Source organism: Panthera tigris, chromosome B2, assembly GCF_018350195.1.
Source record: "Panthera tigris isolate Pti1 chromosome B2, P.tigris_Pti1_mat1.1, whole genome shotgun sequence".
Taxonomy (NCBI): domain Eukaryota; kingdom Metazoa; phylum Chordata; class Mammalia; order Carnivora; family Felidae; genus Panthera; species Panthera tigris.
The window spans coordinates 116,887,378-116,899,709 of record NC_056664.1 but is presented as its reverse complement, the minus strand read 5'-3'; the positions used below and the strand labels follow the sequence as shown (position 1 = coordinate 116,899,709).

The window sequence follows — 12,332 nt, the reverse complement described above, 5'->3', positions numbered from 1 at the left end:
CTACCCATCACAGAAAAACAAAATGAACAGGAAACCAAAATGAACATGATATCAAAATTTCACAATTTAGTGTGGGGCACAATTAAGAAACATAAGTTATGCATGGTAAGTGCTAGAAGATACACCAGCACAGAGCGTTGGCGTGCTAGTAAGCACATGGCGGAAAGTCATCTCAGTGGAGGGTGATCAAGCATTGCTTCTGAGATGAAGAGATGATGGTGCTTTGTCTTAAAGAGATGTTAGTTCAACAGAGAAGAGAAAAGAAAACAAGGAAGGGGGAACAGCCAGCACAAATGCACGGAAGTATGAGGGGCTGGCATGATGGGATCAGAGTTGCTAAAGCATGTCAGGATACTATCCATGGTAAGACTGAACTTCGGGAAGCAGGAGGCAGGTCACAAAGGGCCATCTACATCATGTTCAAGGCTAACCTTTATTATAAAGGCAATGGCAGACACTAAGGAACCTCTCTGTCCAGGAACAAGACAATAGACAGGCCGAAGGTGAAACTAGAGGCAGAAAGACCGGTTAAAAGGACCAAGGATCAGTGAAGCCACTGCACCAGAAGTGGGCAAGAATGGACCACCTGAATTTAAATGGGAGGCAGGACTAACGAAAGGTAGGGACCTTTTGGATACTAAGAGGGAAATGGTGAGGAAAAGAGTAAGAGACGGCTTTCAGGTAGCTGGTTAAAACATGTTTTTAGACAATAACAGCATCTGCCATTTATTAAGCAGAACAGGTATTTTTTTTTTCCCTACGTTATTTATACACATTATTTCATTTAAGTAATTTGCATACATTGTCTCCTGTAATCCTCACAACAGCCCTGGGAGATCAATATCCACTTGACAGATGAGGAAAATGAGGCAACAAGAGTAGAAATAATCTGCAGAAGGTCACTGAGTCATCAAGCAGCAAAGAAAGATTCTGACTCCAGATCCCTGCATCAGGGCTGGGATGGCTTTGTTCCCTGGGATAAAAAATGCAGAAGGGAGTTGAGAAGGAGCAAGGAAGCAAGATGAGGAGTTCCGTCTTATTCACACCAGGTTTCTGGTTTTGAAGTCTGTCAAATACACAAGAAAGGATCTCCAGGGGTTAGAAAACATGATTCTGGAATTAATAGGGAGGTTCTCAGCTAAAGACACATATTGGGGGGTCTTCAGGGAACAGGTGGTTGGAGCCCAGGTGTAGAAGGTGTTCTAGGAGTAGGAGTTCCAGGTGTAGAAGGAGTTTAAGAGAGAGACAGAGGTGCCTTTAATCCCTGCCTGGACTTTGAAGTCTAAAGTCTCAAGTATTCAATCCCAGATTAACATCTACTTTGAGTGGACACACTGCATAATTCTGTCAATGATCAAGGCATGAAGGGGGAAGAAGATCTGAAAAGAAGGCGGTGACATTAATGGCTTCAGGAAAAGAGACCTGAGGTGATGGGGAGTCCTTGCCCTTTTGGTCTAAAAGGAAACAAAAATCCTCTATACGTAAGGGGCCAACGCGATTACTCTGTTTCCTTCTTTAGGCATCTTTTCTTTTTCCCCCTTCTGTATTTATTGCTCTTTGACCAGCATGGGAACCACGGCTCAGAGAAAGACACGGCACTTCCCGTTGGAGGTGGCAGTCCGGGGGGCAGGCGCACAGACAAACCAATTACCACATTGCAAAGCATGGAATGCTGTAGGTCTGCTGTCGACAGTAGTGTTCAACCAGGGGCAACCTGTGCCCAGAGGACAAGAGGAAATGTCTGGAGACATTTTTTTTTCTTTGTTTTATATAAAGAGAAAGAGTGCAAGCAGGGGAGAGGGGCAGGGAGAGAGAGACAAAAAATCCCAAGCAGGCTCCACACTCAGCATGGAACCCAACACTGGACTCAATCCCATGATCCTGGGATCACGACCTGAGTGGGAATCAAGAGACAGATGCTCAACTGACTGAGACACCATGCGCCTCTGGAGACATTTTTATTGTTATAACTTGGAGTGGGACATTACTGACATCTAGTAAGTAGAGGCTACAGATGCGGCTAAACATCTTAAAACACATAGGATGGTCTCCCACAGTGAAGTATTATCTGGTCCTAATTATCACTAGTGTGGAGGTTGAGGAATCCTGCTGTAATGAAGGAGAGCCCACGAAGACCAGGGCAGAGGAAACCAAACACTCAAGGTTGCCTTGGAGGATCAGAACAACCCCACAAACGTGGGAGCTGATCCAGAAGGAATTTACCAGCAATGAGGCAATATCTGGTGTTAGTGGACATCTGCTTCTTATTGAGCAGTCTTTTCTTTTCACAGTGCTAGTCCATTATCAGCATTTATTAAGCACCTACCATACGCAATGCATCCCCCTCCTGCTATGGAGGAGAGATATTCAGGAGAAAGATAGTTTGTCCTTTTAAGTGTATAAAGAATACTAATTCTTGTCAAGCTTTCTCGTATACTTCTGTACTGAAACCTTGCAGCAATCCTATGAAGTAGTTAGTACTAATCTTGCTTTGCAAATTCAGGAACAGTTTATTGAGATTAAATGACACTCTTCAGACCACAAAGTGGCAGAACTTCTCTGAATGCCTCACTCATGCTCCCCTAGCCTCTGCATGACAGCACCCTACATAATGTGTGCTATCTTTGCATGATACGGTACATGGTGCTGGTCATTTCCAAAATGTGACATATTCAAATTTGCTTTCCAGCTACCGTTAAGAACTTTAGAATGCTTCTTGGTTAAAATTAGATGACTGACGGACTCCTGGGTGGCTCAGTCAGTTGAGGGTCCCTCTCTTGATTTTAGTTCAGGTCATGATCCCAGGGTCGTAGGATCGATCCCCGCATGTGCTCCTTGCTGAACACGGAGACAGCCTGAGATTCTTTCTGTCTCTCTCTGCCCCTCTCCTGTGTGGCACGTGCATGCACACATGCTCTCTCTCTCTCTCTCTAAATTTTTTTTTCAACGTTTTTTATTTATTTTTGGGACAGAGAGAGACAGAGCATGAACGGGGGAGGGGCAGAGAGAGAGGGAGACACAGAATCGGAAACAGGCTCCAGGCTCCGAGCCATCAGCCCAGAGCCTGACGCGGGGCTCGAACTCACGGACCGCGAGATCGTGACCTGGCTGAAGTCGGACGCTTAACCGACTGCGCCACCCAGGCACCCCCCTCTCTCTCTCTCTAAAGTGAAAAAATAAAGTTAAAAAAATTAGATGACTGAGCGTTAAAATAAAATCTCCAGGACCTAAACAACTGAGATAAAATAAATAAAACTGTATGATTTATAATCGTGTCAATCAAGACATGAGATTTAAAAAAACACTTTTTTTAATGTTTATTTATTTTTGAGAGCGAGAGAGCCAGATGTGGGGCTCGAACTCACCAGCCATGAGATCATGACCTGAGCCAAAGTCAGATGCTCAACCGACTGAACCACGCAGGTGTGCCAAGACATGAGATTTCTTTCATCAAAGAAAGATTTATAGTCAAAAGTAGTTTGGGGGCTTGTTGCACATTTCATTTGTTCTACTTTTTGAAAATTGATAAAGCATTTAGAGCAATTCTTGGTTGACTAGAACATCCAAGAAACCAAAACACTTATTTCTGGCCATTCTTGACAAATGCTTAATGCACTAGAAAGCAGAATACTATTTATTAGTAACTTTAAGTGTCAATATGAGCCATTTTTATAAAGCAGTTTTTACCCTTAAGTTATGGGTATTAACAAAGAACTGAGTGGAGACCCTGTGGCTTTCTTATAACAATGGAAGCCCATGGAATGAAACCAGCCCATGGAATATTGAACTTTTGTCCCTTACTTAATACAACTGACCTGGAAATTTTACTCAGAAATTTTTAAATTTTGGGGCGCCTGGGTGGCTCAGTTAAGCGTCCAACTTCAGCTCAGGTCATGATCTCGTGGTTTGTGGGTTCGAGCCCTGTGTCAGGCTCTGTGCTACAACTCAGAGCCTGGAGCCTGCTTCAGATTCTGTCTCTCTCTCTCTCTCTCTCTCTCTCTGTCCCTCCCCCCTCATGCTCTGTCTCTCCATCTCTCAAAAATAAGTAAACATTAAAAAAAATTTTTTTTAAATAAATTTTTAAATTTTTGAGATCTGAAAATCAGTAAATCATCAGAATCAACGGATGGTACTAAAATCTGGCTTGTTGAGGTTCTATGTGTAAAATTAATGGTTTCTTACAACTCTGAAGAACTATAGCATTGTTTTCCCCTATCATGTTAAAAAATTTTTGGTTGGGGGTGCCTGGGTGGCTCAGTCGGTTGAGCGTCCGACTTCAGCTCAGGTCACGATCTCATGGTCCGTGAGTTCGAGCCCCGTGTTGGGCTCTGGGCTGATGGCTCAGAGCCTGGAGCCTGCTTCCGATTCTGTGTCTCCCTCTCTCTCTGCCCATCCCCCGTTCATGCTCTGTCTCTGTCTCAAAAATAAATGAACGTTAAAATTAAAAAAAAAAAATCTTTGGTTGGAGAGCCCTGGGATCCATATTAACACTGTATATTACTTTCAAGTTTATAACAACTTTTGCCCTCAATTTATTTTTTATTTTTTATTTGAGAGAGAGAGTGTGAGTGGGGGAGGGGGGAGAGGGAGGAAGGGAGAGACACAGAGAGATAGAATTCCAAACAGGCTCCATGCTCAGTGCAGAGCTGAATGCAGGGCTAGATCCCACGACCCTGGGATCATGACTCGAGCCAAAATCAAGAGTCAGACACTCAACCAACTGAGCCACTCAAGCGCCCCTCAATTTTTTTTTTCTTATATAATGATAGAGTTGTGGGCTGAGGGAGGTAACATAGTGTCAAAGAGCAAAAGTTCTAGGGACAAACCCCTTACCTGGAAAGCAACCAAGGGTAAGTTCCTTCATTTTTCTAGAATCTTCTTAGATGGAGAATTGTTGCCTCACAGGGTGTAGTGAGAATCAAATGAGAAGGCATGAACAAAGTACCTAGCAAAGTACACAGAGTACACACTAACAAACTTTAGGCATATCCTTCACAGAAAGATGAAATTCAAGTTCTAAAGTAGTACCTATGTCACACAGTCCTTTACACTGGAAAAGCCTACCTTTCACAAGAGTCCTAAGCAAGGGAGTTGGCTTGGTGTCCTACAGTTCCTGGTCCTAGTTCTCTTCTGCAGGCTCATGCCTGTGTCTTCCCCTAAAGGTACAGACACCGAAATAGCTATCCTCCTCATTATTCCCAGTGTGTATCTTGACTGCCCTTCTCAAAATCCACACTTGGCATTCTGGACAGGGCACAACAGTGGGAACAAGCCCTGGGCTCAGAAAAAGGAGCTGCCCCCCGCCCCAATCTGGTTCCTGCTTCTCCAAGCCTTGCTGCATGATTGAGCCCCAATTCTAAATCTTTGTTTCCTCATCTGTAAAATCAGAGGACTACCCAAATCCAACCATCTATAGTTTCAATCTAAAATTTATTCTAAAGTTATAATTTGTTGAGAGGCAATGAATGGAACTGGAATATACTAGTATTTTCATATTGTATCTATTTTATTTTTATATAAAACATGTTTTATTTTATATTTATATCAATACATCTTTATCAGATGAATCATGCATTGTTTTTTTCAAAAAAATAAGTTCTGCTTGTCTTCTCCTTAAACATAATGATTAGTGTTAAAATTATTGCCATGTAGGGGTGCCTGGTTGGCTCAGGGTGTAGAGCATGTGACTCTTGATCTTGCAGTTGTAGGTCTGAGCCCCACATTGGGTGCAGAGATTACTTAAAAATAAAATCTTTTAAAAAAATGATTGCCATTTAGTGATACGCTGAATGTCATGAGTTAAATGGTTTTATAAAGGCACCTATACCTGCAGCAATTGATGTCATTCATATAAACTGCAATAAATATTTTTCAGTAAGGACATTCAAATGCTTTCTTTTTTCAGTCTTGGTAATTTTAGTGTTTATAACTGAATGATGCGTGTATTTTTAAGTATTATGATTATTTTAAAAATCCAGTATCTACTTACAGACATAAAAATTAATAGTCATCATTTCTGATGACAAGATTGAGAAAGCATAATTACCTAATTATGCCACTCAGTAAAAGAATCAATCATCTTAATCAGAAATAGAAAAGATAAAGATACATGAATTTTTATTATAAAATACTATACATGAATGAAAACACACTAAGCAAGAATACACATATCACATCAACAGAAACCTAAGCAATGAGGCATCTCACCCAGGGGACAGGTCCCATTTTCTCCACGGACAGATATAATACCTTTCTTGATAACTCTTTCTGGGGCTTATCAACTTTCTTTGGAAGCATCTACAGATAAATAATTTCCTAATGTTGTAGTTTAAGCACATTTCCTTTTTAATTGGTTTTTCCCTAAAGAGGGAGATATCTGATTCTTACACATTTGAAAACCATTAATATAAATAAGGCTTCTCATCTCCAGAATCCTTCCCCATTTTCCAACTTCTTCATCAAGACTTAATGCTCACCTAAAACTTCAACTCCTTCACTTCCCTCCCGATATGTAGATTGCTGAAGTGGACATATTCCCCAAGGGATCTCCACTAGTGGAGAGTATAATAAAGTTACTGAATTTTAAAACTGTACTCTCCTCTTTCCTGAGTGGAACTTGCCTTTCTCTCTTCCACTCTCATACTATTGATTATGAAAACTTTTGCCTGTGAAGCAGAAACTAACTACAAATTTTCAATGCTCTAACATATTGGATCACCTCCCATTTTTGTGTCCTTTCCTACCGTCACAAAAGGACATAAAAAAGGACCTCCCAGAGAGAAAAAAAAAAAAAAAAAAAAAAACACCAGAAGTGGGACAGGGCTCTACACCAGCCTCGTCCGTGTAAACCTTAGGTCCAGTTGCTCATGTATGACAATTTCAGGGGAAGATACTTATGGGTAAGGAAACTGTGTCATGATTTTTCATCTAGAATTCCCTCTACAGATTTGAGTCCCCATAACTCCACCAACTGCAAACAAACTTTGGGAAGCCATGTGGTCAAGTCTACATGACTGCACTCAAACTTAAAAGATACAGGTTTCCCATCCTTTTAAAAACCCTATCCAAACAATAACATTCATTCTGCTACTAAGGAATTATAGGAGTTATCCCAAAGGCCTTTAGTATGGCTATATTACTTTTATTATAAACACAAGAGGATTAGGAGACAGTCACAGACAGGTGATCCCTCATTCTTTCTTTTTAAGCATTCCAGCATCTTTTACCTAACACCTCTGTATAAGAAAGGCGTACTGCCACAAAATGATAGCGTTCCGGAGCATCCTAGGGGCCAAATCCTCTTAGAGTTGATAATTAAAGAAGGGCCCTCTTCCACCTACTCACTTTAATAGCATTAAAGGATTACTGACGAATGAGCTGTGTTGTATGACTGCCTCACCACAGTCAAAGGGATCAGGTTTAGAAATAGGTTCTCCAAGAAGGAGTGCCTGGGCTACTGCAGGGTTATCCATAAAAGGACCTGGCTTTCCAATGCTGCAGGTGAAGAAAAAGGAATACTGCCTTCGGACACAGTTCTAAAATAATGGTATTGTAATGCAAAGCAAACCTGTTTTATTGGAGAACATTCTAAGGTCATTATCTGTTGAGATTACATTTTTACCAGTCTTTCTTTCTTTCTTTCTTTCGGGGGGGGGGGGGTGGTTATTGTTGTTGAAAAAAATATTTCAGTGCTCATCACCTACAGTAGCTTTTAAAGACCCAAGGTTTCCTTTCTGTACCAGAAAGCTGGTGCTCGGCAGGGACAGAGATTGGGCAGTGCTGCATCTGTGGGCCAGGCGGCTGGGGGGGGGGGGGGCACACAAGGTGAAGAGTTTAGAAGTTTAGAAGCCTTCACTAATCACCTCCCCACATTCTCTCTACTGGTCTGAAAAGCCCATCGATTCCCCAGGGCCAGTCTTTATGGCTGACAATAACACGGTCTCCTTTAGTAACTCTAAAAGGAAACTGTGCAAGGGGCACCATTAGGGCAATTCTAGCCTCTCTGACAAACAGGAGCTCGGTCCAGGACAGCTCTTAGCTCTGTTGCAGGCAAACTGAGCGGCTAGTCTTTTCCTCAGAGATTTCATACCATTCACATGCGGGCCACACGGACATCTCTCCCCTGTCCATCTCAGCTTGAGTGCACAGGACTGGTCCCTAATGGGGCTCCTGTTTTACTTTGTTAGAGACCATTTCCCTTTCCTGGATGGGGTTGAGATGAGCCAACAGAATGGAAACCACAAAGCTCTTTCAGTACTTCAGATCTTCCCCACCCCCCTCACCCGACGACTGCATGTCAGTTGTGTAAACGCAGACACATACATGTAAGTGAAATAAAGAACACAGGATAACTGGATAACTCAAGTTTAAGACCTAACGCCTCACAAATACACAACTTTTCTCCAGGATATCAGTAAGATTTCAGAAAAAAGGGGGAGTTTCTTCCTCAACTAAAGGATAATTCTCTCAACCGAGCATTTTGCATTTCAAAGCATGGCCAAAGGGCAAAAGGTGGCCCCTAAAAATATGCCTGAAAATCCTTCTTGAAAGTTATTTATAATAATGGGAGATTACATAGCTATGAGTTGGTTGATGCTTAGACTCCTAGAAAAGGTTTTCAAAAAAGAAAGTGGCATGCATGATCACTGGTTGCAAGGCTGTAAGCCTTCTTTTACTCCAAGGGGAACATAATATAACTTTAAAATTAAAGAAGTACAAAGAAATTAACTTTTTTTTCTTTTCTTTTCTTTCCTTTTTTTTTTTTTTTTTTTTTTTTTTTTTGACAATGAGCTTCTAATTAAGGGCGTTTCTTTGGAGGGTTTTGGTGGAGCTGAAAGAACTGGAAGAATCGGAAGCAATCCTATTAAACAGCCTCCTCTACAAAATGATCTATAAACTTACTTTTATGGTGAGTGTTTAGCCAGGGTAGAGACCTAGCTTTATTTTGCATTACAATTATTTATTGGAGGAGCTTTGATTTGACAAAATAACACAACTGTTTTATGTAATAAGGTTAACAGAAGAAATGGTCTGCCAAATCCCCAATAATAAACTCTGTTTAGAATGTAAACAAACTCTGTTAGATTACTGGAAGAATAAACAGATTATAAAAATGGCCATAAAAAGCTGCTGAGTCCTCCCTGGGTCTTGGGGGGAATGGGTGTGTTTTCTCAACTCACCTCCAGGACAAAGCGTCCCAGCAGGGAGCCCTGGCCCTCCTCTGTCCTTGGGGTGGCTCCAGGAGCCAAGAAATTAAAGTTCTATTGTTATGATCTCTGTAACTTACAATGCCCCCAAAGCACATGCATGGAACACCCTGTTAACAATGCAAAACCCCTTTTCTAGATAAAGATTGCTTTTTGCGGGGGCACCTGGGTGGCTCAGTCGGTTAAGCATCCAACTTGGGCTCAGGTCATGATCTTGTGCTTTGTGGGTTTGAGCCCTGCATCAGGCTCTGTGCTGACAGCCCAGAGCCTAGAACCTGCTTCGGATTCTGTATTTCCCTCTCTCTTTCCCACTTGTGCTCTTCCTTTGTCAAAAATAAATAAATACATTTTTAAAAACCATAAAAAAAGACTGCTTTTTTTCTGACTGCTTTCTTCTATATTTATATCCAAAAGATTGTATTAAAAATGACAGAATGGTTTTCTCGTGTTTCCATCAGTGGGTGAGATGCTGCGATAGAAATCCCTTTGCAAAAAGACAATAAGTAAATGTACTCCAAACACAAGCATTTGTGATATGTGAGAAAAAGCAAAAATAATCCTGAACTGTCTGATACACTAAAGCTTCTAACAAGGGGAAAAGAAAAAGACTCCGTCAGAAAACTTCAGGGGAGAGTTATCTGCCCCACCCCCACCCTGGCAAGTTCACTTCAGTGTGATTTGATCATCACTTCAAGTGTTAAGCTTGATAGGAAATGCCAAAATACCCGAAGATACATCTGGGAGACATGCTTTTCTTTCCTAAATCAAGAAAATTGCAAAGGAAAACCCTAAATGTCACAAGAGTTATTATTTCTTTTTTTATTAATTAAAAACTATAAAAACATAGGTAACAATATCATGCAGCTTTTTGAAAAGTATGTTAACAAAATCTTTAGTAACATGGCAAATGTTAATAAACAAAAAGAAATACATTCATAAAGGGTAAAGTTATTTTATATAAAGCACTGATTTAAAAAAATTAATAATGTTCAGAAAGTACTTAAGAAGTGATTTCTTCTTTTTTTCGATTATTTGAATCAAACTACCTTGGGTCCGTTGGCTCTTGCAAAGTTTTACTATTTATCAGAACTATTCAGAAAAATTTAAAAAGGGAAAAATAATCATTTGTACTCATAATAAAGACATTACTCAGCACTTTTTGATATTCATTTTTATCTCTATCCCAACCAAATGTGATTTACTAAAATGCTAAAAAATAAAACTGAGGACGCTTAGTGAGTTTCGAGCACGACAGCTCAGAATTTATCGATCAGTATCCTCAGAGAGACGCGGAAAACACTGTCTAGTTCTGATGAGTTCTGATGGCTACGGGGACCAGATTATTAGCCACTGCCAGGCGTTCAAGTGTTCAGCTGTCAATTTTATTAAGATGGCTTCATGGATGTTTCAAAACATCAAAATGAATAAGGCCAAGAAAAGACTGGATTATCTATTGTCATGCAATATTCCCATCTGGCTATGTTTTAGAATGCCAGCATGCCCAGACTCACCGCCTCAGTGTCTCACTCTCCTCAGGATGGCACTGCTGACTTCTTAGCAATCATAAAGAAGAAAATGTCTAAGTATACAGTGGCTCTTCCTCTGAATTAGTTAATACCTTCGGCTTGATAAGACCCTCCGATCAAAGAGCACCTTCAGGCACCTAATAAACCACTCCCCCTCCCAAAACTACTGTCCTAATTCAACTTAATTTGACAATTCCACAATCTCCTGAGAGGAGTCATAAACACAATAGGACATCACACCTGGCCTTATGGGGTGCACACAATTCATCAGGTGAGAGGGTCTGCTTCCTGTCTGAGGTCAAGTGCCTTGAGGAGCCTGGCCACGGACGAAGAACTTAACAGTAGAAATATGATAGCGCAAACTCAGCAGCCTGAATAGCAGAAACGTTCCTGCTTGGTGCATACTCCTCGCCCCTGCCCCAGGCAAGTGGTGGGGGACGTTGCCTGGGCACAGGGACGGGGGTACTTCTTGTGCGGAGACAGCCTTTCTTCAATCCACTGGTCTCCCAAAGGCAAGTGCACAGCTCTCCAACAATACAACTGAAGTAGGCTCTGTTTTTTGGTGACATCACTAGTGGTAACACCACTAATAGAAAAAAAAAAAATCCCCTTCCAATCTCCATTTGATTCTTTCTGTTGTCCTGAAAGAGACATTAGATCCGTTTTTACTACTTACACCCCTGTGGTTTGGAGAGACAGAAGGGGGACAAGTCATTCTCAGGGCACTGGCCCGAGCTGCTGGCATGTGCAAAGCACCTTGGAAGTTCTGGAAAATGCATCCAACTCTCCCGAGAGAGGCACAGAAAGAGTCCACAGAAGAGGTGCATTCGAGGTGCATTAGAAGAATGAAGAGTGCTTCCCTCCTCGCTCCCCCAGCCCCTACAAGAATATCACATTCAGGCAGAGCTAACAGTTGCCTCACCCAGAGCTGGTGTACAAAGCAAGGTCATCCTGGTGGAAGTCAAAGGAGAGAAAAGACCGCACTGGGCAGTGTCCACTTAGAGTCACACACTCTGCAGGATCTTTAACTTACATGACCTTTTACAACCCAAATAACCCTTCTAAGGAGATCATGTCACATGCTATAGATAAGCAATGTGGGGCTCGGCAAGGTTGAGCGATTTAACCAAGGTCACATAGCTTTTAGGTGGTAAAGCTGAAATTTTCCAGTGATTTTCAAGTTATCCCTAGCAGTGGGATTCTTCCCCCACCCCCAAATCTCACTTATATCATAAATAGCTCAGATAATCAAAAGCTGGCTATATATTTTAAAAATATCTCTGAAGCAGAGTCACTTGGGCCAGGGAGCCAGACGCCAGTGGTTTCCAGAATGAATGTTCAGAGAGAGCACAGATCAGAGAGGGAATCCCACCCAGAGAAACTCCAGGCAGGTCAGCTAGCCAGCCTTTCAAACGATAACCGTTAGTTAGCAATTCCCCAAATCCTATCAGGTAAACCACAGAAAACTAAAGAATAAAAACCAAATAAACCCTCCTGGCCCCTACTTAAATTTTACAAAGACACTCTGACTCTTTCCACAAGCTGCCTTTCAGGTGCGCACCTCAACAGAAGGAAAAGGCTACCTCCCGTTATCTAGGTG

General features: G+C 41.6%; 1 protein-coding gene across 1 annotated transcript in view; it reads right to left on the bottom strand.

Moving 5' to 3' along the window:
- The window catches only part of TMEM200A (transmembrane protein 200A), a 72,861-nt gene that overhangs the window by 45,199 nt on the left and 15,330 nt on the right, over positions 1-12,332 (bottom strand). The gene's annotated exons all lie outside the window — the stretch shown is intronic.